The sequence below is a fragment of the Penaeus monodon genome, chromosome 14 (genome assembly GCF_015228065.2).
Source record: "Penaeus monodon isolate SGIC_2016 chromosome 14, NSTDA_Pmon_1, whole genome shotgun sequence".
In the NCBI taxonomy this organism is placed as follows: Eukaryota; Metazoa; Arthropoda; class Malacostraca; order Decapoda; family Penaeidae; genus Penaeus; species Penaeus monodon.
In genome coordinates this window covers 34801884-34819082 of record NC_051399.1, presented here as the reverse complement: position 1 = coordinate 34819082, position 17199 = coordinate 34801884, and the positions used below count along the sequence as shown (strand labels likewise).

At 47.4% G+C, this 17199-nt stretch overlaps 1 protein-coding gene across 3 annotated transcripts in view; it reads right to left on the bottom strand.

Moving 5' to 3' along the window:
• LOC119581069 (oxysterol-binding protein-related protein 8-like) overlaps positions 1–15603 on the bottom strand; it is a 79017-nt gene extending 63414 nt beyond the window's left edge. Inside the window, exon 1 of one of the 3 annotated variants that reach the window (XM_037929382.1) lies at positions 15366–15603. The gene's annotated coding sequence lies outside the window, so the exon portion shown is untranslated. The remainder of the gene's footprint in view (positions 1–15365) is intronic. The other 2 variants (XM_037929381.1, XM_037929383.1) reach the window with 2 other exon arrangements.
• Positions 15604–17199: the final 1596 nt, after the last annotated feature.

The window sequence follows — 17199 nt, the reverse complement described above, 5'->3', positions numbered from 1 at the left end:
AAAAAAGAGAGATGGAAAGGAAATCCATATATATTTATATATATATATATATATATATATATATATATATATATATATATATATAACATATATATACATATATATACATATATACATATATATATATATATATATATATATATACATACATATATATACATATACATATATATACATATAGCCCAAGTCAGTGCCGGGTAAATGGAGATGGTGACTCGATAAAAAAAAAAAAAAAAAAAAAAAAAAAAAAAAAAAAAAAAAAAAAAAAAAAAAAACGGGCGGAAGGCAATGGCAAACCACCGCTCTAAATTGCCAAGAAAAATCATGGAAGCCCATGATCGCCAAGGCCGCGGTGACCGAATGGTTAGAGCGTCGGACTCAAGACTGCCACGACGGCAATCTGAGTTCGAGGGTTCGAGTCACCGGCCGGCGCGTTGTTCCCTTGGGCAAGGAACTTCACCTCGATTGCCTACCTAGCCATTGGGTGGCCAAACCAGCCCAAAGTCAGTGCTGGTCCCAAGCCCGGATAAATAGAGAGAATGATTACCTAAAAGGTACCACCGGCACTCTCCGTGGAAAGGAACTGGGGACCCTACCACGTACTCACTCCAAGAGCATCACAACGTGAAAACTGCAATTGAGTATCATGCTGTGACCACGGCGGCTCAGACATGAACCTACCGTTAAAAAGAAGAATATATACATATACATATATATACATATACATATATATACATATACATATGCATATATATATATATGCATATATATATATATATATATATAGAGAGAGAGAGAGAGAGAGAGAGAGAGAGAGAGAGAGTGAGAGAAAGTAGTGACTAAGTGCACGAGGCTGGGGAAGACGGCGCCAAAAGACGGCAGAACATAGCCCTACGACCTGGCACCACTGTGGCACCGTTCAGCAGGCACCAGGCGCACCTGAGGGCCCCATGCACCAACCAGGCAACAAGCACCGCCGCCCACCCACCAGCCATCCAACCGGAATCACGTGACGCACGGCAATGAGCACACGGTAAGCAGGTGGCACGTGGCCCCGCATGGATATTGACACGTGGCTCCCGGAGCGACGCGAACACGTAAAATATGTATCCATGTATCCGAAAACGAAGCCAAGGCAAGCTAGATGCCGGCCACGGTGGTATGCACAATATGACTTCTGCGAACGATCGACTGCGCCCGCATCATTGCGCCCGGCGAAGGGAGGACGAGGCTGGCAACCGGTTGCGCTTCACTGACCTTTCCCTCTTCCATATGCGAACAACTAAATATGCAAATCAATAAATGATTTTTATATGCATACATATGCGATATATATATATAAATTACATATATTAATGAAGCTTTAATGTTACATAAAATACATAATAACTGTGAAAGAGAGCGAAAGCGAGAGAGAGAGAGAGAGAGAGAGAGAGAGAGAGAGAGAGAGAGAGAGAGAGAGAGAGAGAGAGAGAGAGAGAGAGAGAGAGAGAGAGAGAGAGAGAGATCCTCAAGTATCCCGCGAGACAAAAAGTACACACAGCCTACATTCTAAATCTACTATCGCAATTCCCCTATTGTCACTTGCCTTGGAAACTATCAATCCTACAAAATCAGAAAAAAAAACAAGAGCGGCAAAAAATAATGACTGAAATAGATAAAACTAAAGAGAGATACAACCTATAGACACACTCGCTCTCCTTTCACATTTTAATGACAACGTCCCCACAATATATGCGTTCTTAACCATTTGCAAACACGAGAATTATCGAGAAAACACGAACGAAAACTAATAATTTTATCATCCTGTATATCCTAGGTACGGCCGCCCAGGAGCTATTACCGCGTCCCACAGACCCTAAGGGGTTTGGCCCCCTGCTCAGAGGCCCTGTTATTGAGGCTCGATGTGACATCCTCTGAAGTTTAACCAGCCTAATGATTTCTCAACACTTTGATTTACGCCGCATTTACGTCTACTTGGATACTGAATGAAGGATTCGTCTGATTATTAAAGTCACTTCCTTCTTCCCCCCAGCGACGGTAAATTAAAATTCCCAAGCCGATCTAACGTCTACACTACACTATAAGTTATACACAGCACCATAAATTACACACAACGCTATTGCTTATACACAACGCCGTAAGTCATACACAGCCCCTAACTTAAATAAGTTATCGAGAAGCTAAATGTCACAGATCCTTCCTCGTCCCGCTGTTGAGGTAAAACCAAGGCGGAAATGAATACCTCGGGCAAAGAGTGGAAGAGGGAAGCGAGTTATTTATAGAAGCTATAAAGTCTTTTGCTTTTGATATATTTTTGCGATATCTTCAACGATTTTATTTTCTTTTTTTTGATAGGAACGGGGCGCTACCGGGTGATACTCCAGCCCAGTCAGACGGTTCGAGCAAAATAGTCCGTTAAATACTTAGTGAGCAACGCTCCAATCTACATATTCTTAGTCACCTCCAAAGGACCCCATAAACAGGATACGCTTCCAGCAATGCCCTTCCGTCCTTCCCGCGCGCCCCCTTGAGCTGCGATCATCGCCACGCCACAACACATACTTGCAAGAACGACCCCCTACATTGTCAATCTCGATCTCGTAGGGACCCTCCGACCCTCCTTTCCCTAGCCTCATCGTTACAACACGGACCTGCAAAATCTCTGTTCACCATTCAATATTCAATCTTGCTGATTGCAGAACACTCCAGCTCATTTCTTTAGCTTAGCCTTCATTATTTGTCAGCTCATTAATCCACTAGCTTACATTACTATCTTAACTCATTCTGATGAGAATGCAACGAAATGCGCTGCACCGTTTATTGATGGCTAGCTCTTATGACAGCCTCAGGCGAGCCACCTTTTACCCCATGAAATGCACGGAATGGCGGTGCGCCTCGGGTTAATTGGGCAGGGTTGATAATGTCACGTAGGATATGGAGTGACGCCAGTGGCGTCCGGGACAGAGGTAGAGAGCAGGAGGGGATGGCGGGGGGAGGAGGGGGAATTGGGGGAGAGATGCCGAGAGATGGAATGAGTAGCCGAGGAGGGGGGGAAGGAGAGAGAATGAGAAGGAGAATGAGAAGGAGGAGTGAGAATAGAAGAGAGGAGGAGAAGAGGAAGGAGGAGGAGAGGAGGAGGGAGGAGGAGGAGGAGGGGAGAGGAGAGAGGAGGAGAATGAGGAGAGAATGAGAATGAGAATGAGAATTAGAATGAGAAGAGGGGAGAAGAGGAGGAGGAGGAGGAGAAGGAGGAACAGGAGGAGGAAAAGGAAGAACAGGAGATGGAAAATGAGGAAGAAGAGGAGGAAGGGATAAGGAGGAGGAGGGGGAAACATAGGTTAAAGAGAAGGAAGAGGAAGAAGAGGAAGAGGAAGCGCAGGAAGATAAAGAGAAAAAGAAAGTGGGAAACCTGGAAGGATATAAAGAGAAAACAAGATCGATACAGCAAGAACAAGAAACGAAAGAACAGCGGAAGAGCAGAAGCAGAAAGGACAAGACAAGCTCCGTACAAGGGTCGGCCGTTCAGGCGGTGGAGAGGTCCAAAGAGAGGAGATATTGACCTTGTAAACTGGTCGTGATAACCTGCGCAAGACACGCGGGCCAATTCGAGCAGGGTAAGGAGAGCGAGGAAAGGTGGGAGGAAGGCGAGGCGGGAGGAGAGGGAACGAAAGGAGGGCAAGGTGGGAGGAAGGGAAGACGAGAGGAGGAGAGGTGGGAGGAAAGGAAGACGAGGGGAGGAGAGGTGGGAGAGGGTGGGAGGAGAGGGAGTCGAGGAGGAAGGCAAGGTGAGAGGATAGTTAAGACAGGGATGTAGAAAAGGTGGGAGTAAGGCAAGGTGGGGAAGGAGAAAAAGAGGGAAGGACAGGTAAGACGAAGGCAAAGTGGGAGTAAGGCAAGGTGGAGCTGGAAGGGGGAAGGGGGGATAAAGCAAGATGAGAGGGCGATAAGGTGGAAGGGGCGGGGGAAATGGGGGGAAGGGAAAGAGAGGTGTCAGGAGAGAGGGCAAGCTGTGGGAAGGTAAGAATAAGGTAAGAATAAGGTAAGACGGGGAGGGGGGGGGGGCAAACGAGATAGAGATAGGCAAGAGAATGCCGCGTACGTCAAGAAAGGCAAACTGGGTTAACAGTAAAGCAACAGAGAAGGCAAGTCGACATAGAAGACAGGAATGTGGCCGATACTGAGAGGTAAAGTCGAAGGTGGAAATAAAAGAAACACGAAAAAAAAGACGGAAAAATTAAATAAGAGGAAGAAGGAAATGAAACAAATTACGAAAAACCGAGAGCTACTGTAAGCAAGTCCTACGGCGGCACACGGGGAGGGACGAACGTAAGCTCCCAGGATGGAGGATGGAATTAGATTTCCCTGACTGTACCTGAGGAAGAACACGGGATGAGACGACGGGAGAGTGAGAAAGAGAGGGTGTGAGCGAGAGTGGGGGTGTAAAGCAAGGGTGTGGGCGAGGGTGAGGCTGAGAGCAAGGGTGAAACATAGGGCGTAGACGAGGATGAGAATGATAGCGAGAAAATGTAGGGGAGGATGAGGGTGAAAGCGAGGGAGTGTGCGAGGGTTACGTTGAGAACATGAATGGGAGGGAGGGAGCGTGGGCGAGAATGAGGATGAGAGGGGGGGGGGCGAGGAAGAGGGGGAAGCGAGGGTACGGGCGAGAGCGAGTGTTAGGATGTCAACGAAGGTGTGGAAGACGGGGGTAAGGGGGTGAGGGCGTGGGCGAGGATGAGGCTGAGAACAAGGGAGAGAGTAAAAGCGAGGATAAGGTGAGAACGAGGATGAGTCTGAGAGTGAGGCGTGGGCGAGGATGAGTCTGAGAGTGAGGGCGTGGTCGAAGGTGACGCACCAGAAGAAAGGGAAGCCGAATAAGTAGGAATGGTGAGAGTTACGATAATTAAAAACTGGCACCCGGGAGTGTTCTTGACATTGGAAAATGAATACAAAAATCTTGGAGAAAATTAAAAGTTCTTATGAAGGGAAAAGTAAAAAAATAATAAGATTTATTTCATCAGAAGCTTCCCCAGCTCTGTGTCACTGAAGAGCTCAAAGAAATGTGAAGAGCCACTCTGAGAATGAAGATCATTATGTATGAACAGATACTCAAATTTAGAGACCATTAAGAGTATTATACAGAAAAATAAATATAGTAATATATAAAGTGATATTCATAAATAAATATAATATATAATATAATATATATATATATATATATATATATATATATATACATATATTAATAATCATATATATATATATATATATATATATATATATATATATATATATATTATAACACACAACACACACACCCATCAAAACATACATACATATATTATAATATATATATATATATTATATATCATATATATATATAATAAACACACAATACATACATATAAATATATAATATTTTATAATTAATATTATATATATATATATATATATATATATATAATATATATATATATTATATATATTTTAAATATAATATATTACATAAAATATACAACACAAATACACATATCTAGATGTTTAGCTATCTACAATAAAGGAAAGATTTTGCATTTACCCTCAAATAGCCAAACTATAACGCAAAATGCTCCGTCAAATCACTAAGCATGAAATTATCAAGTGACTTTCACATGCACGTGTGCGCTCGCGTTGTTTAACAAGGAAATGACACTGCACTTGTTTACGTGGTTGGGGGGGGGAGAAGGAGAGAAGACGGGAAGAGGGGGAAGGGGAACTAGAGGAAGAGAAGGGGAAAAGTAGAGAAAGGAAGGAGGAGGAGGGGAGGAGGAGGAGGGAGGAGGAGGAGGAGGAGGAGGAGGAGGAGGAGGAGGAGGAAGACGAGAAGGAGGAGTAGGAAGAGGAGGAAGGGAGGAGGAGGAGGAGGAGAAGGAAGAGGAAGAGGAAGAGGAGGAGGGGGTGGGGAAGGGGAGGGGGGGAGTAGGGGGAGGGGGAGGAGGAGGAGGGGGGAGGAGGAGGAGGAGGGGAGGAGGAGGAGGAGGAGGAGGAGGAGGAGGAGGAGGAGGAGGAGGAGGAGGAGGAGGAGAAGGAGGAGGAAGAGTTTGAGGAATAAGACGCAGAGGGAGAAAGGAAGGGGGGAGGGGAGGGAGAACCGTGAGCTCCTCCCGGGCGCCGGGTGTATCTGGGCGGGTCGCGAAACGGGAGTGCATCGGAGGGCAAATGTGCATACTTCATCGCGTTATTTTTGCAGAAGCCGTGGCCTACACACTCTGCGGAGAACATCCTCTATTGATTCCGTACGAAGGGAAGGGGAAGAGGAAGGGGGAGGGGAAGGGCGAGGGGAAGGGCAGGGGATGAGGAGGAAGAGGTAGGCCATAGGCCAGTCGTTACCTGCCTCACGATATTTATGTTACGTGCATAACACCCTTTGGCATGGCCTTTCAGTTTTGCTCTGGGTCGATAGAGCCAGAATTCCCTCTCTGTGTTTCTCACTCCACCTCTTTCTTTCATTCTGTCTCTCTTTCTCTTTCTATCATTTCTATCCCACTCAATCCCTTATCTTCGCTTTCTTCTCCATCCCTTAACATGCCGCTGGCTATCTTTGATACAATGCTTTATAACAATAATTTTTTTTTTCTCTTTCCCTTCCCATTTCTTCCTTTTCCTCTTCGCTTCTTCTCTATCTCTCTCCGTCTCCCCCTCCCTCCACCCTCGTCTCTCTCTCCCTCTCCCCAGCCTCCTTCCCTCAGCCCGAACGCCTCTAGTGAAAACCAATGTTAGCGTCCAGGTGAGGAGCGATGGTGACAGGTGTGGTCGTAATGAAAAAAAGAGCACACCACGTGTACTGCCTCTAAGGTTCCGCCGGTGAGGTGTGTCGACTGGGCTTCATCCGTCCACTATTTCCTCCATACCCTGTCTCTCAGTCTCTCTGTCACTCTCACTCTCATTTTCACTTTCACTCTCACTCTCACTGTGTGTGTGTGTGTGTGTGTGTGTGGTGTGTGTGTGTGTGTGTGTGTGTGTGTGTGTGTGTGTGTGTGTGTGTGTGTGTTTGCACGTTTTCCTCGAAATACTGTCGCTTCCTCACAATCATTACAATCTACATTTACAGCCGGCAATTGCCTGGACCGACTACTACTGTTACAACTGCTATTATGTATTTTCTCTTCTCCTTCTCCCCCCTCCTCTTCCTCCCTCTTCCCTTCCCTCCCCTAAGACAGGTGACCCTCTTCTGAGATCGTTGAATCTGCAATTAAGAGTCACGAACGTAGATGGCGCCAGTGACCCACGAACACGCAGGTGGTTCCCGGGACTCACGCGCCCTTCTATCACCTGCTGCCTCCCGAAGCCTTGCTGTCATCTTTATGGGCCTAGTCGTCGACTTTCTTATCTTTACTGTCTATATATCTATACTTATATCTATTCATCTATGTATCTAAATCAATATCTATATCTACCTATCAATATCAGACTGGATTCATTTGCATGAATCTCCGATTAATGGTGCGTCGAATTAAAACTGCCTTAGCACGGGTCCTTTCCCAGTGCGGGTGGCGAACACCTGTGTCAAGATGCGCTGCCTAAACACCTGTGGCCGTGTTCTTGAGCCAAGCGGGTGAGAGGGTGTAATGGAGACCGGCTGGAAGGGAGAGACTTGACAACCCTAACTGCCTTAATTTATGCCGTTGCCTTCACGTCTATTTTACCCTTCATATCTAATCACATTTAGAGAATAAATCGACCGGAAAACGGCACTTCTGGTCTCGCAATGACGTTCGCATTACAGCCTCTCTCTCAATCTATAAGCCTAGAGTTTTGTGTATTTTAACATCAATGCTTTATATAACCTGAAGAACCTAACAGTGGAGGCACAGAGAGAGAGAGAGAGAGAGAGAGAGAGAGAGAGAGAGAGAGAGAGAGAGAGAGAGAGAGAGAGAGAGAGAGAGAGAGAGAGAGAGAGAGAGAGAGAGAGAAAGGGATAAAGAGAGAGAGGGAGAGAGAGAGAGAAAGAGAGAGGTTAGAAGGTTATAGAAGGTTTGGTTTGATTCCATTTATTACAATGGATATTCTTGGTGTGACATACTGTCTGTTTCATTTTGCTTCTAAATGACCCTCTGTGTGCAAGGAATGGCCGGGGTTACCATCCACTGGCGGCAAGGGATTTGAACGCAGGTCAGCAAGATTGCTAGACGAGATCACTACCGCTGCACCACACAGCACACAAAGAGAAGGAGAGAGGGAGAGAGAGAGAAGTAGATAGATAGATAGAGGGAGAGAGAGAGGGGGGAGAGGGAGAAAGAGAAGAGAGAGAGAGAGAGGAGAGAGAGAGGAAGAGAGAGAGAGAGAGGGGGGGAGGGGAGGGGGGAGAGGGAGAGGGAGAGAGAGAGAGAGAGAGAGAGAGAGAGAGAGAGAGAGAGAGAGAGAGAGAGAGAGAGAAGAGGGGAGAGAAGAGAGAGGGAGAGGAGAGAGGAGAGAGAAAGAGGAAGAGAGAGAGGAGAGAAGAGAGAGAGAGAGAGAGAGAGAGAGAGAGAGAGAGAGAGAGAGAGGGGGGGGGGGGGAGACGAAAAGGAGAGAAAGACAGACGCAAATACGCCCGTTTGCGTTGGCGTATGCGCACGTATATTTTCATATAGTACACACAAACACAAATAAATAATGGTGATCAAATTAAGAACGACTAAGACCAGCCGACCCATCCATCTCCCCGCCCATTAGCATGTCGTTGTGATGCTGGCCGTCTCCCGCGCACCCATCAAGCTCCTTGGCCTCGGTGCCGTCCCTCAGGACACCCGCGGGCGACCCAGGATTTCCCTCCGACTGAAGGAACTCCGCCTCAACTTTCCCGTCGTCTTGAAACCTTGTTAGAACTCCCTATGACCTCTCCCCCCCCCTTTCCCCCTCCTCTGTCTCTCTCTCCTCTCTCTCGGAGGCCTTGTTTTACGTCGCCTGGCTCTATTCTTCGCGAAAGGCTTGTTTTCAGTCTGGTTTAACTTTAATGTCGTTTATTTAAGTTTGTTATGGTTTCCTTTTTTCTCTCTTCTATTTGTTGACGTTTACTTTCCTCTATCTTCTATTCCTGTTTAATTTCAGTATCTTCTTTCTTTTCTTTTTTTGTATTTCCGCTTAAGTATATTGACGTCTATGATTTTCCTCTACCTTCTATTCCCGTTTAATCTAAATATCGTTTATTTTTTTTCTCCTTTCTATTTTGGCTTAACTTCATCATCGTTTATTTTCCTGTCCATTCTATTTTCCAGGCCTTCACGAATACTCCCGGTCCTCTGTCAATGAGGTTTACGGTCATGAAAATTTCCTATTCTACACAGGCATTCCCAAAGACCCCTTTTCTACGTCACTCTTCCATTCCCTAACTCTCGGAAAGACCTTGGCCAGGTCACATCCGCTCCCTTAGGCCTTCCTGGTGACCTAATTCCGACCGTCATTTTTCCAGGCCCACCCAAATACTAATGGTTATAAACTCAGTCACATCCTATCTCTCTCCCTCTCCCTCTCCTGTCATGTCCCCTGTCCCTATCCCGCTCTATCTCTACCCGCTCTCTCCCTGTGTCTGCCCCCCTCTCTTTCTATTTCTACTTTTCCCCATTCTCCTTCTCAGCTTCTCTCCTACTGATAGTGACGGCATCCCCTGCCACCATCCTCTGTACTACACTCATCAGAAACACCCTACTGTTTTTTTTCTCCTGTCTTCTCTTCTCGTTGAATCTCCCTGGCTGGGAGAGGTGCGAAGAGGAATGAAAGAGAGAGAAGAGTAAGAAGAGAGGAGCTTGGAGGGGAGGGAGAGGAGAGAGACGAGGGGAGGGAGAGGGGAGAGGAGAGAGACGAAGGGAGGGAGAGGAGAGAGGCGAGAAGAGAGAAAATATAGGGAAGAACCATGGTGAGGAAGAGAGCAGATGAGGAAGACGGATGAAATGAAGAAAGACCGAAAGAGAGTGGGGAAGGAAGTGGAAGAAGATATGAGAGAGAGAGAGAGAGAGAGAGAGAGAGAGAGAGAGAGAGAGAGAGAGAGAGAGAGAGAGAGAGAGAGAGAGAGAGAGAGAGAGAGAGAGAGAGAGAAAGGAAAGGGGATAGGGAGAAGGGCGGGGGAAAGTGTAATTGTTTCTGAAAGATATAAATCGTGGCGAGTGGCCAACGCTGAGGCGGCGTCGAGGGGGAAGCGGCGAGGGAAAGACGTAAAATGGGGACACAAAAAATACGAATAAAAGTGAACGAGAAAAAGAGAATATATGGAAAATGAAAAAAAAAAAACAGACAAACAGAAGAAGAAGAAGACGACCTCGAGGATGGAAATATCAAGATACCTGCACCAAAACCTGTAGACGAGTGCAAGCAACCCCCACACAGGTCAGGCACTCAAGGTCAAGTGCAAAGATAACAGGAATGCCAAACACAGACCCTCACCCCTTTACTTGGGAGAGAGAGAGAAAAAAAAAACAGGCAAAACGAAAGAAAAGATAAATTATTAAAATAAAATGGAGAGGATGGAAAAATACATTTCTATAGGCACCCGGGAGAAAAAAAAATCAAAGAAAGAGGGGATAACAGCAAACAGGAAGAAGTAGAATATAGATGGGGAAAGGGAGTCAGGTGTTGTCTCAGGGAGAGGCCGGGGATGTTAGACAAGTAGGAGCAGATGGTCACAGACGGTCTGGCTCAGGTTGCACGTTCGCCACTGCTTGGAAAAAAAAAAACACGGATACAAAGTAGATGGGGATGCTACTAGAACGACCATCACCCCTTACCCCCTCTGCTCTCTCTCCCTCTCCTTCCCTCTCTCTCTCTCTCTCTCTCTGTCACTCTTTCTCTCTCTCTCTCTCTCTCTCTCTCTCTCTCTCTCTCTCTCTCTCTCTCTCTCTCTCTCTCACTCTTTCTCTCTCTCTCTCTCTCTCACTCTTTCTCTCTCTCACTCCTTCTCTTTCTCTCTCTCTCTCTCTCTCTCTCTCTCTCTCTCTCTCTCTCTCTCTCTCTCTCTCTCTCTCTCTCTCTCCCTCTCCCTCTCTCTTTTAAATCGACCTCAAAGAACAAGTGAAGTTAATGCAACATGCAACACTGGCCATCCCGTTCTCTTGCAAGAAAGTCGTTGCACACAGCAGCCGGCTGTAACCTTGTCTTTCAGCATTATAATTGTTGTAATGAGACTCCTTAATCAGCCTCTTAGGACATACATGCACATACACACATACGCGCAGAGATAGATAAACAGACAGATAGAGAGGAGAGAAGATGGAGGAGGGAGAGGGAGAGGGAGAGGGAGGGAGAGAGAGAAAAGGTAAGAGAGAGAGAGTGAGATGGGAGGGAGGAGGAGAGAGAGAAAGAGAAAAGAAGAGAGAGAAGGGGAGAGAAGAGAAAGAGAGAGAGAGAAGAGGAGAGGAGGGGGGAGGGAGGGAGGGAGGGGGGAGAGGGAGGGGGGTTAGAGGGAGGGAGGGGAGGGGAGGGGAGGGGAGAGAGAGAGAGAGAGAGGGAGAGAGAGAGAGAGAGGAGGGGAGAGGAGAGAGAGAGGCAGAGAGAGAGAGAGAGAGAGGCAGAGAGAGAGAGAGAGAGAGAGAGAGAGAGAGAGAGAGAGAGAGAGAGAGAGAGGCAGAGAGAGAGAGAGATCCATAAAATTAATCCCAACAATTGTTATTAAGCTCACACCCCTCTTTCCCAGCGAAAAACAAAGACGAGAGACTGTCCCCCCACCTCTCCCCTCCCCCCGCCCCCCACTTTCCCTACTCACCCCGCCACTCAGCAGGTAAGAGGTTAAAACATTTTAATCGGCATGCCCCATCAGCACAACAGCTCAGCAACGTCCGCATCCAGGAAATCTATCTAGGAATCGCTACCTGCCTTTCAACCAAGAAGAGAGTTTATTAGGTTCACTTTCGATTAGGTTCCTGGAGGGGTTCGAGTGGGACCGGCGCGGAGGAGATGCCATATGCAGACTGGGATATATAGCGATCGCTCATACAAAACTGTTAGTATACATCTTAAAGGTCTCACTCTCTCTCTCTCTGTCTCTTTCTTATTTGCCTGTCCGTCTGCCTGTTTCTCATTCTATCTGTTTGACCGTCTGTCTCTGCCGCCGTCTCTTTCTTCTGCTCTATTTTATTCTCTTTCTTTCCTCCTTCCCTCCTCTTCCTCTCTATCGCTTTCTCCCTTTTTCTGATGCTCACATGCCACGACTTGAGTACCCGCCATGATATAGGCCCCGTTATCTCGTCTCAAGAACGAAAACATAGTTGGGGAGATGATAAGTCGTGGCTAAACATAGGAAGTACAGTTCTCGTGCACTTAAGCCTGACATCACTCAGAGCAAGTCGGGAGAAGAAAGCTGGTAACATTTCTGTAGTGAAATATGTTACAAGGCACTGGTCGTCCGTATCACAACCATGCTGAGGATGAGTCACACCAGCTTCCTGAGTTGCAGATTGCACTGCGCCACTCAGAAAGCGCCACTCGTATACTCAGTAGGAACTCAGGATCCGCATTCAATACAAAGCATTTGCCTATAATGAGTCGCGTATCTATTATTCAGCAATAACTCTGAATGAATCACCGACTAATTATTGTGTAAAAAACTAGAAAGCGCCTTTCATCCATTACAAAGCGACAACTCAAACTGCGGAGCTCATCCGTTACTCAGCAACAACTTCGAATGCGCAACCTTAGAAATAGCTCAAACTGCGCCGTTCGCTTATTACCCTAACTTCGACATCCACCCCTTTACTCTCTGTAACTTGACATGCGTTGCTCATGCGTTTCTGCGCTGTATTTGCTATGCGTCACGCACTTCTTCCACTGTACCACGGGATGTGCCAGTCATTCATAACTCAGCATAAACCCGCCATGCATAAGCCGGGCGTCCTGCAAGACGGGCGCCGCGTCTCAAAGGCTCCGCCCGCCCGGGCAACGTCGGCGCTGGCCCCGCCAGTCACGCCCGTCCTCCCCGGAACCGCCTTTTCGCTTTTTTAATTTATTAATAATTCACGACTCGCTTCATCTCCGCATGCCTCCGACCGGAACGTCGTCGAGAGGCGAGGATATCAGAGTCCTGCATCTACCTGCTATATCTGTCTCTCCCTTCCTATCTATCATTATCTCTTCCTATTTCCTCTCTCATCTGCCTCATATCTGTGCCCCTCCAACCCCCACGACGTAGCTGTCGCCTGCACTTTGTCTTCCTGTCATACTCCTCCCTCCGCTTCTTTTTCTTCGGTTTGTACGTTGGTATCTTCTTTTTGCAAAATCCCCCATTTGCCTTTCTTCTCTCCCTTCTCTTTTCTTCCCCTCCATTTCCTCACATATCACTTCCCCCCAAACACACCCCCCCCCCTTCCGCCACAACTCCACCTGGCACTCCGCCACCATCTACCCAGCTGGCGCAGACACAACACGCGACACCCCCCTCCCTAATACCCATCCCTCCCTTGCACAGCTGACCACCACCTCGAATGTGTACACGACACTCCCCTTCCCCCTCTCCCTCCCACAGGCCCGCAGCAGGACCCCCCATACCCTACCCAGACGAGTGCCGAGACAGGTGTTCGGAGCACCCCCCCCCCCCCCAATCCGGCCACGGTCTCTTTCGAAGGTTTTACCCGCATCGATACTACCGACATCATGGCGTCAGCGCCAGGGTATGTGGGCCGATACAAATTTAATATCATCAACGCTCCGGCTGAACAAAATGACAAATATGCGTCGCTGACAGCCTGCAACTTAATATCTACACGTCCATTTCTCCCATGAAGACACGCCATTCACACCGCAAATATGAAACGCAAGAGTAGAGGCAACCCTAGCTAGCCTACTCGCGCCGTGGCCTATGGGGCGACATGAGGCCACGGAACCACGTCGCAGTCAGCCCAGGACTTCAACCCACAATTGGGGCGGAGGCGTAGACACTCTACTAATAGGCAGAGACGCCCCCTAACAGCAAGGTGGAACCGTGAAAATAAATGTAGAGAACTGGCAACGTCGTGAAGACCCCCGCGACTTGCAGATGCATTAAGTCCACTAACAGCAAAGGAGTGACAGTTACCTGGCAAACTACGCGCACGCCCGCAAAAACACCGCGCAGGTTGTAGCCTTGGAACAGCTTGCTGCAAACACGATGCTGACAATACACGAAGACGCTAAATGGTTTCAACGACGGAGAGAGGCATGGGGAAGGGGTGGGGGCGGGAGGGAGAGAAGATGGGAGAGAGAGAAGGAGGGAGAGAGAGAGAATGATACTGAAAGATAGAACTTCACCTGCAACTGAATGTTATCTCTTCATACCCAGAATACGCATCCACATACGACTTGCCAGCTTAATTACACTTACACAGGAATGCATATACACATAACCATACCCACGCATACATTCCCGCAACAACATAAACACACAGTTCAATAAACACTTCTCGAATATTTTGTGGACGGAAACATTCTTCAGCGCATTACATACAAGCAATACTGGATACAAATGCCAAGTCACAAACTCTACAGCAGCTTGTTCTCCCCGTGGATACACTAGCAAATTGCTTGCCACGACCTCCAAGCTCCACAAGAAGATACTTCGCCGGGGTCACCACGGGGACGAGCACCACACGGACCCCGAAACGCTGGACCCTCGAGGACCTCGGAAAGCAGGCTGCCTCGCACCCAGGAGCCTACCCACCCAACCATATGGCGACGAGGTGGTGGAGCGCCTGCTGCAACAGGTACCCGGGCACTGGGTCACACGGCGCTCCGGGAAGCTGCGGTGGCGGCGCATATAATAGGCTCTTTGGGCCACGGCTATTTGCGTTCCTGTCATTGGTCTCGGCCTTGATGCATTTTCATGAACACGTGCTGGCGGCCTGGACCTTGGCACCTGCGACAGGCGCTGACTATGGCACGCGCTCTACTCTTCTTGTGGCACTAGGTCAGCACGACTTATTCAAATTCAAGAATTTCGTCCGTCACATGACAAATTAGTTCCTTCTACTCAATACCCACACGTCAGGGTCACAAACAAGTGTTGACGTTCTTCACATAGCCCAAGCGCCCCTCTCTCTCGAGAAGGCAAACTTTCGAGTCCCCGGAGGAGGGCGTCGGAATGCGTCCTCCTCTAGACTAAGTCTACAAAGCCAGCTCCCCAGGTAAGTATGGCCGTATCGCCTTACAAGCGCGGCGGCCCGAGGTATCCTCCAGAATAACTAGAGTGGCGGCACTACTGGGCCGACCGCCGTAGCGCCCCTCTGCCCCGCCCCTCCCATCCCCACCTCGTTGCACACCTTGGCACAAGTCCTCACACAGTTTTTTTATCCCCCGTTACTTTACCACCAGCTCAAGGGGCCTAGTGGTGTCACGCGGGCACCGTATTTATACTCTCGCACCAACGGGAATCACACGGCACAACGTACGACACAGATTGCAGGTGGATCCGCCTTCACCGAAAGGAGAGGTCCTTCGGGAAACGCAGCCCGCGCACGGGACTCGCTGTGAGCACGAATAATCCCCTCTTGCGTGAGCGGCGGTGAGGGGAATGCTGAGGCTCACGACTGGGCTCCGTCCCTCACGCACACCAAGCCACGAGTGAGGGGACTCACCACGACTCGCCGTCCCTCGTCTCGCCGAGCTGCTGGCCCCCCTCTCTCCCTCTCTCTCTCTTTCCTCCACTCGCGCGCACACCTCCACCACTTCCACTACCAGTTCATATCATCGTCATTGCACTACAGTTCCACACTGGCCCACCACAAAGCTACGCAACTTCTCAGTCATACCTCGGAAAACATAAGCGTGATACCAGCCAACCAAAGCCTCATCGCCACCACCTGTTTCCTCTTTTAATGAGTTCCAGCTTCCTATGTCCCTCGTTCTATTCCTGTCCTCTCCTCCTTCGGCCATCTGTTCACTCATTTATGGCTCCTAAATACAAAGTACAAAGCCTGCCAACTTTTGTGCAGTATACCTGGGTGGTAAATAAAGGACTACACTAAACAACTCGATCATCTTGGCGCTCGTTTGTTAACTTCTAAATTCACTTTTGATCCTACAAAGCAGATCCCTATTCCTTGGCCCTTAAAACCTTCCCGGCAAACCTTTCCACCTGATGTCACATTCTTAAAAACTTCATATATCAACCCACACCCATTATCCACGCGCAAACATGCACTGGATTCACAAAGGTGCTACAAAAGTCGCGGGGAATTACACTGGATATCACAGAGGTTTTGTAACAGGCTGAGCGGAGAGAGAGAGGGTGACGGGGGAGGGAGGAAGAAAGAGAAGGAGGGGAAGGGGGGGCGGGAAAGGGGAGGGGAAGAGGGAGAGGGAGATGACGAAGGAGAGAGAAAGAGAAAGTTCCGAAATTGTTAGTATGCAACTCCTCTTTGAACACCACTTCTTTCCAAAGTGCGTAAACGTTACCCTTGACGAGACAAATAATTTTCACTCAGAGAAGAAATGTCACAATCAGTTCGCAAACACAAATGTCCCAAAATTTCCGAATATAAATACAGACAGAAATCAAACTACAATAGACCTATATCGTCACTCTGGCTTATTTTACTGACATTCATTAACGGAAAAGAAAAGTTAGGGTCGTCTCGATATCCGGACATAAATCAACACCAGATAAGGACAGCGACCGAAGGTGATGCAAGAAATCAACAGTGATACGATTCACTGGTAAAACAACTACAACAAATGACAATACTAATGATAATAATAAAAAAAATAATAATAAAAAAAAAAATAATAATGATGGTAATGGTATAATGACGACAACAATAATATAAACAAAAACAATAACGATAATATTGGTGGTGGTGGTGGTGGTGGTGGTGGTGGAACTACTACTACTACTAATTAGCATTAACAATACCAATAAAAACAATAATAATAAAAATGACAATAATAATAATAATCATTATTATCATTATTACTATTATCATTATTATTATTAACATTATTATTATTATTATCATATTAATAATTATTATCATCAACATAATTATTATCAATATCATTATCATCATCACTCTTATCATTATCATTATCCTTATCAATATTATCATTATACCAAGAACCGTTCGTTCAAACATTGACGTTTTGGAAAAGAAGAAAATTGAAAATTGAAAACAACAACAACAGCAAGCGATCTCATGAACCAATGTGGCACTCGAACATGGAGTGCCACAAGGATTATTATCGTTATCACTTGTGGAGGTGTAGCGGTGGGGGGGGGGGGGGGCA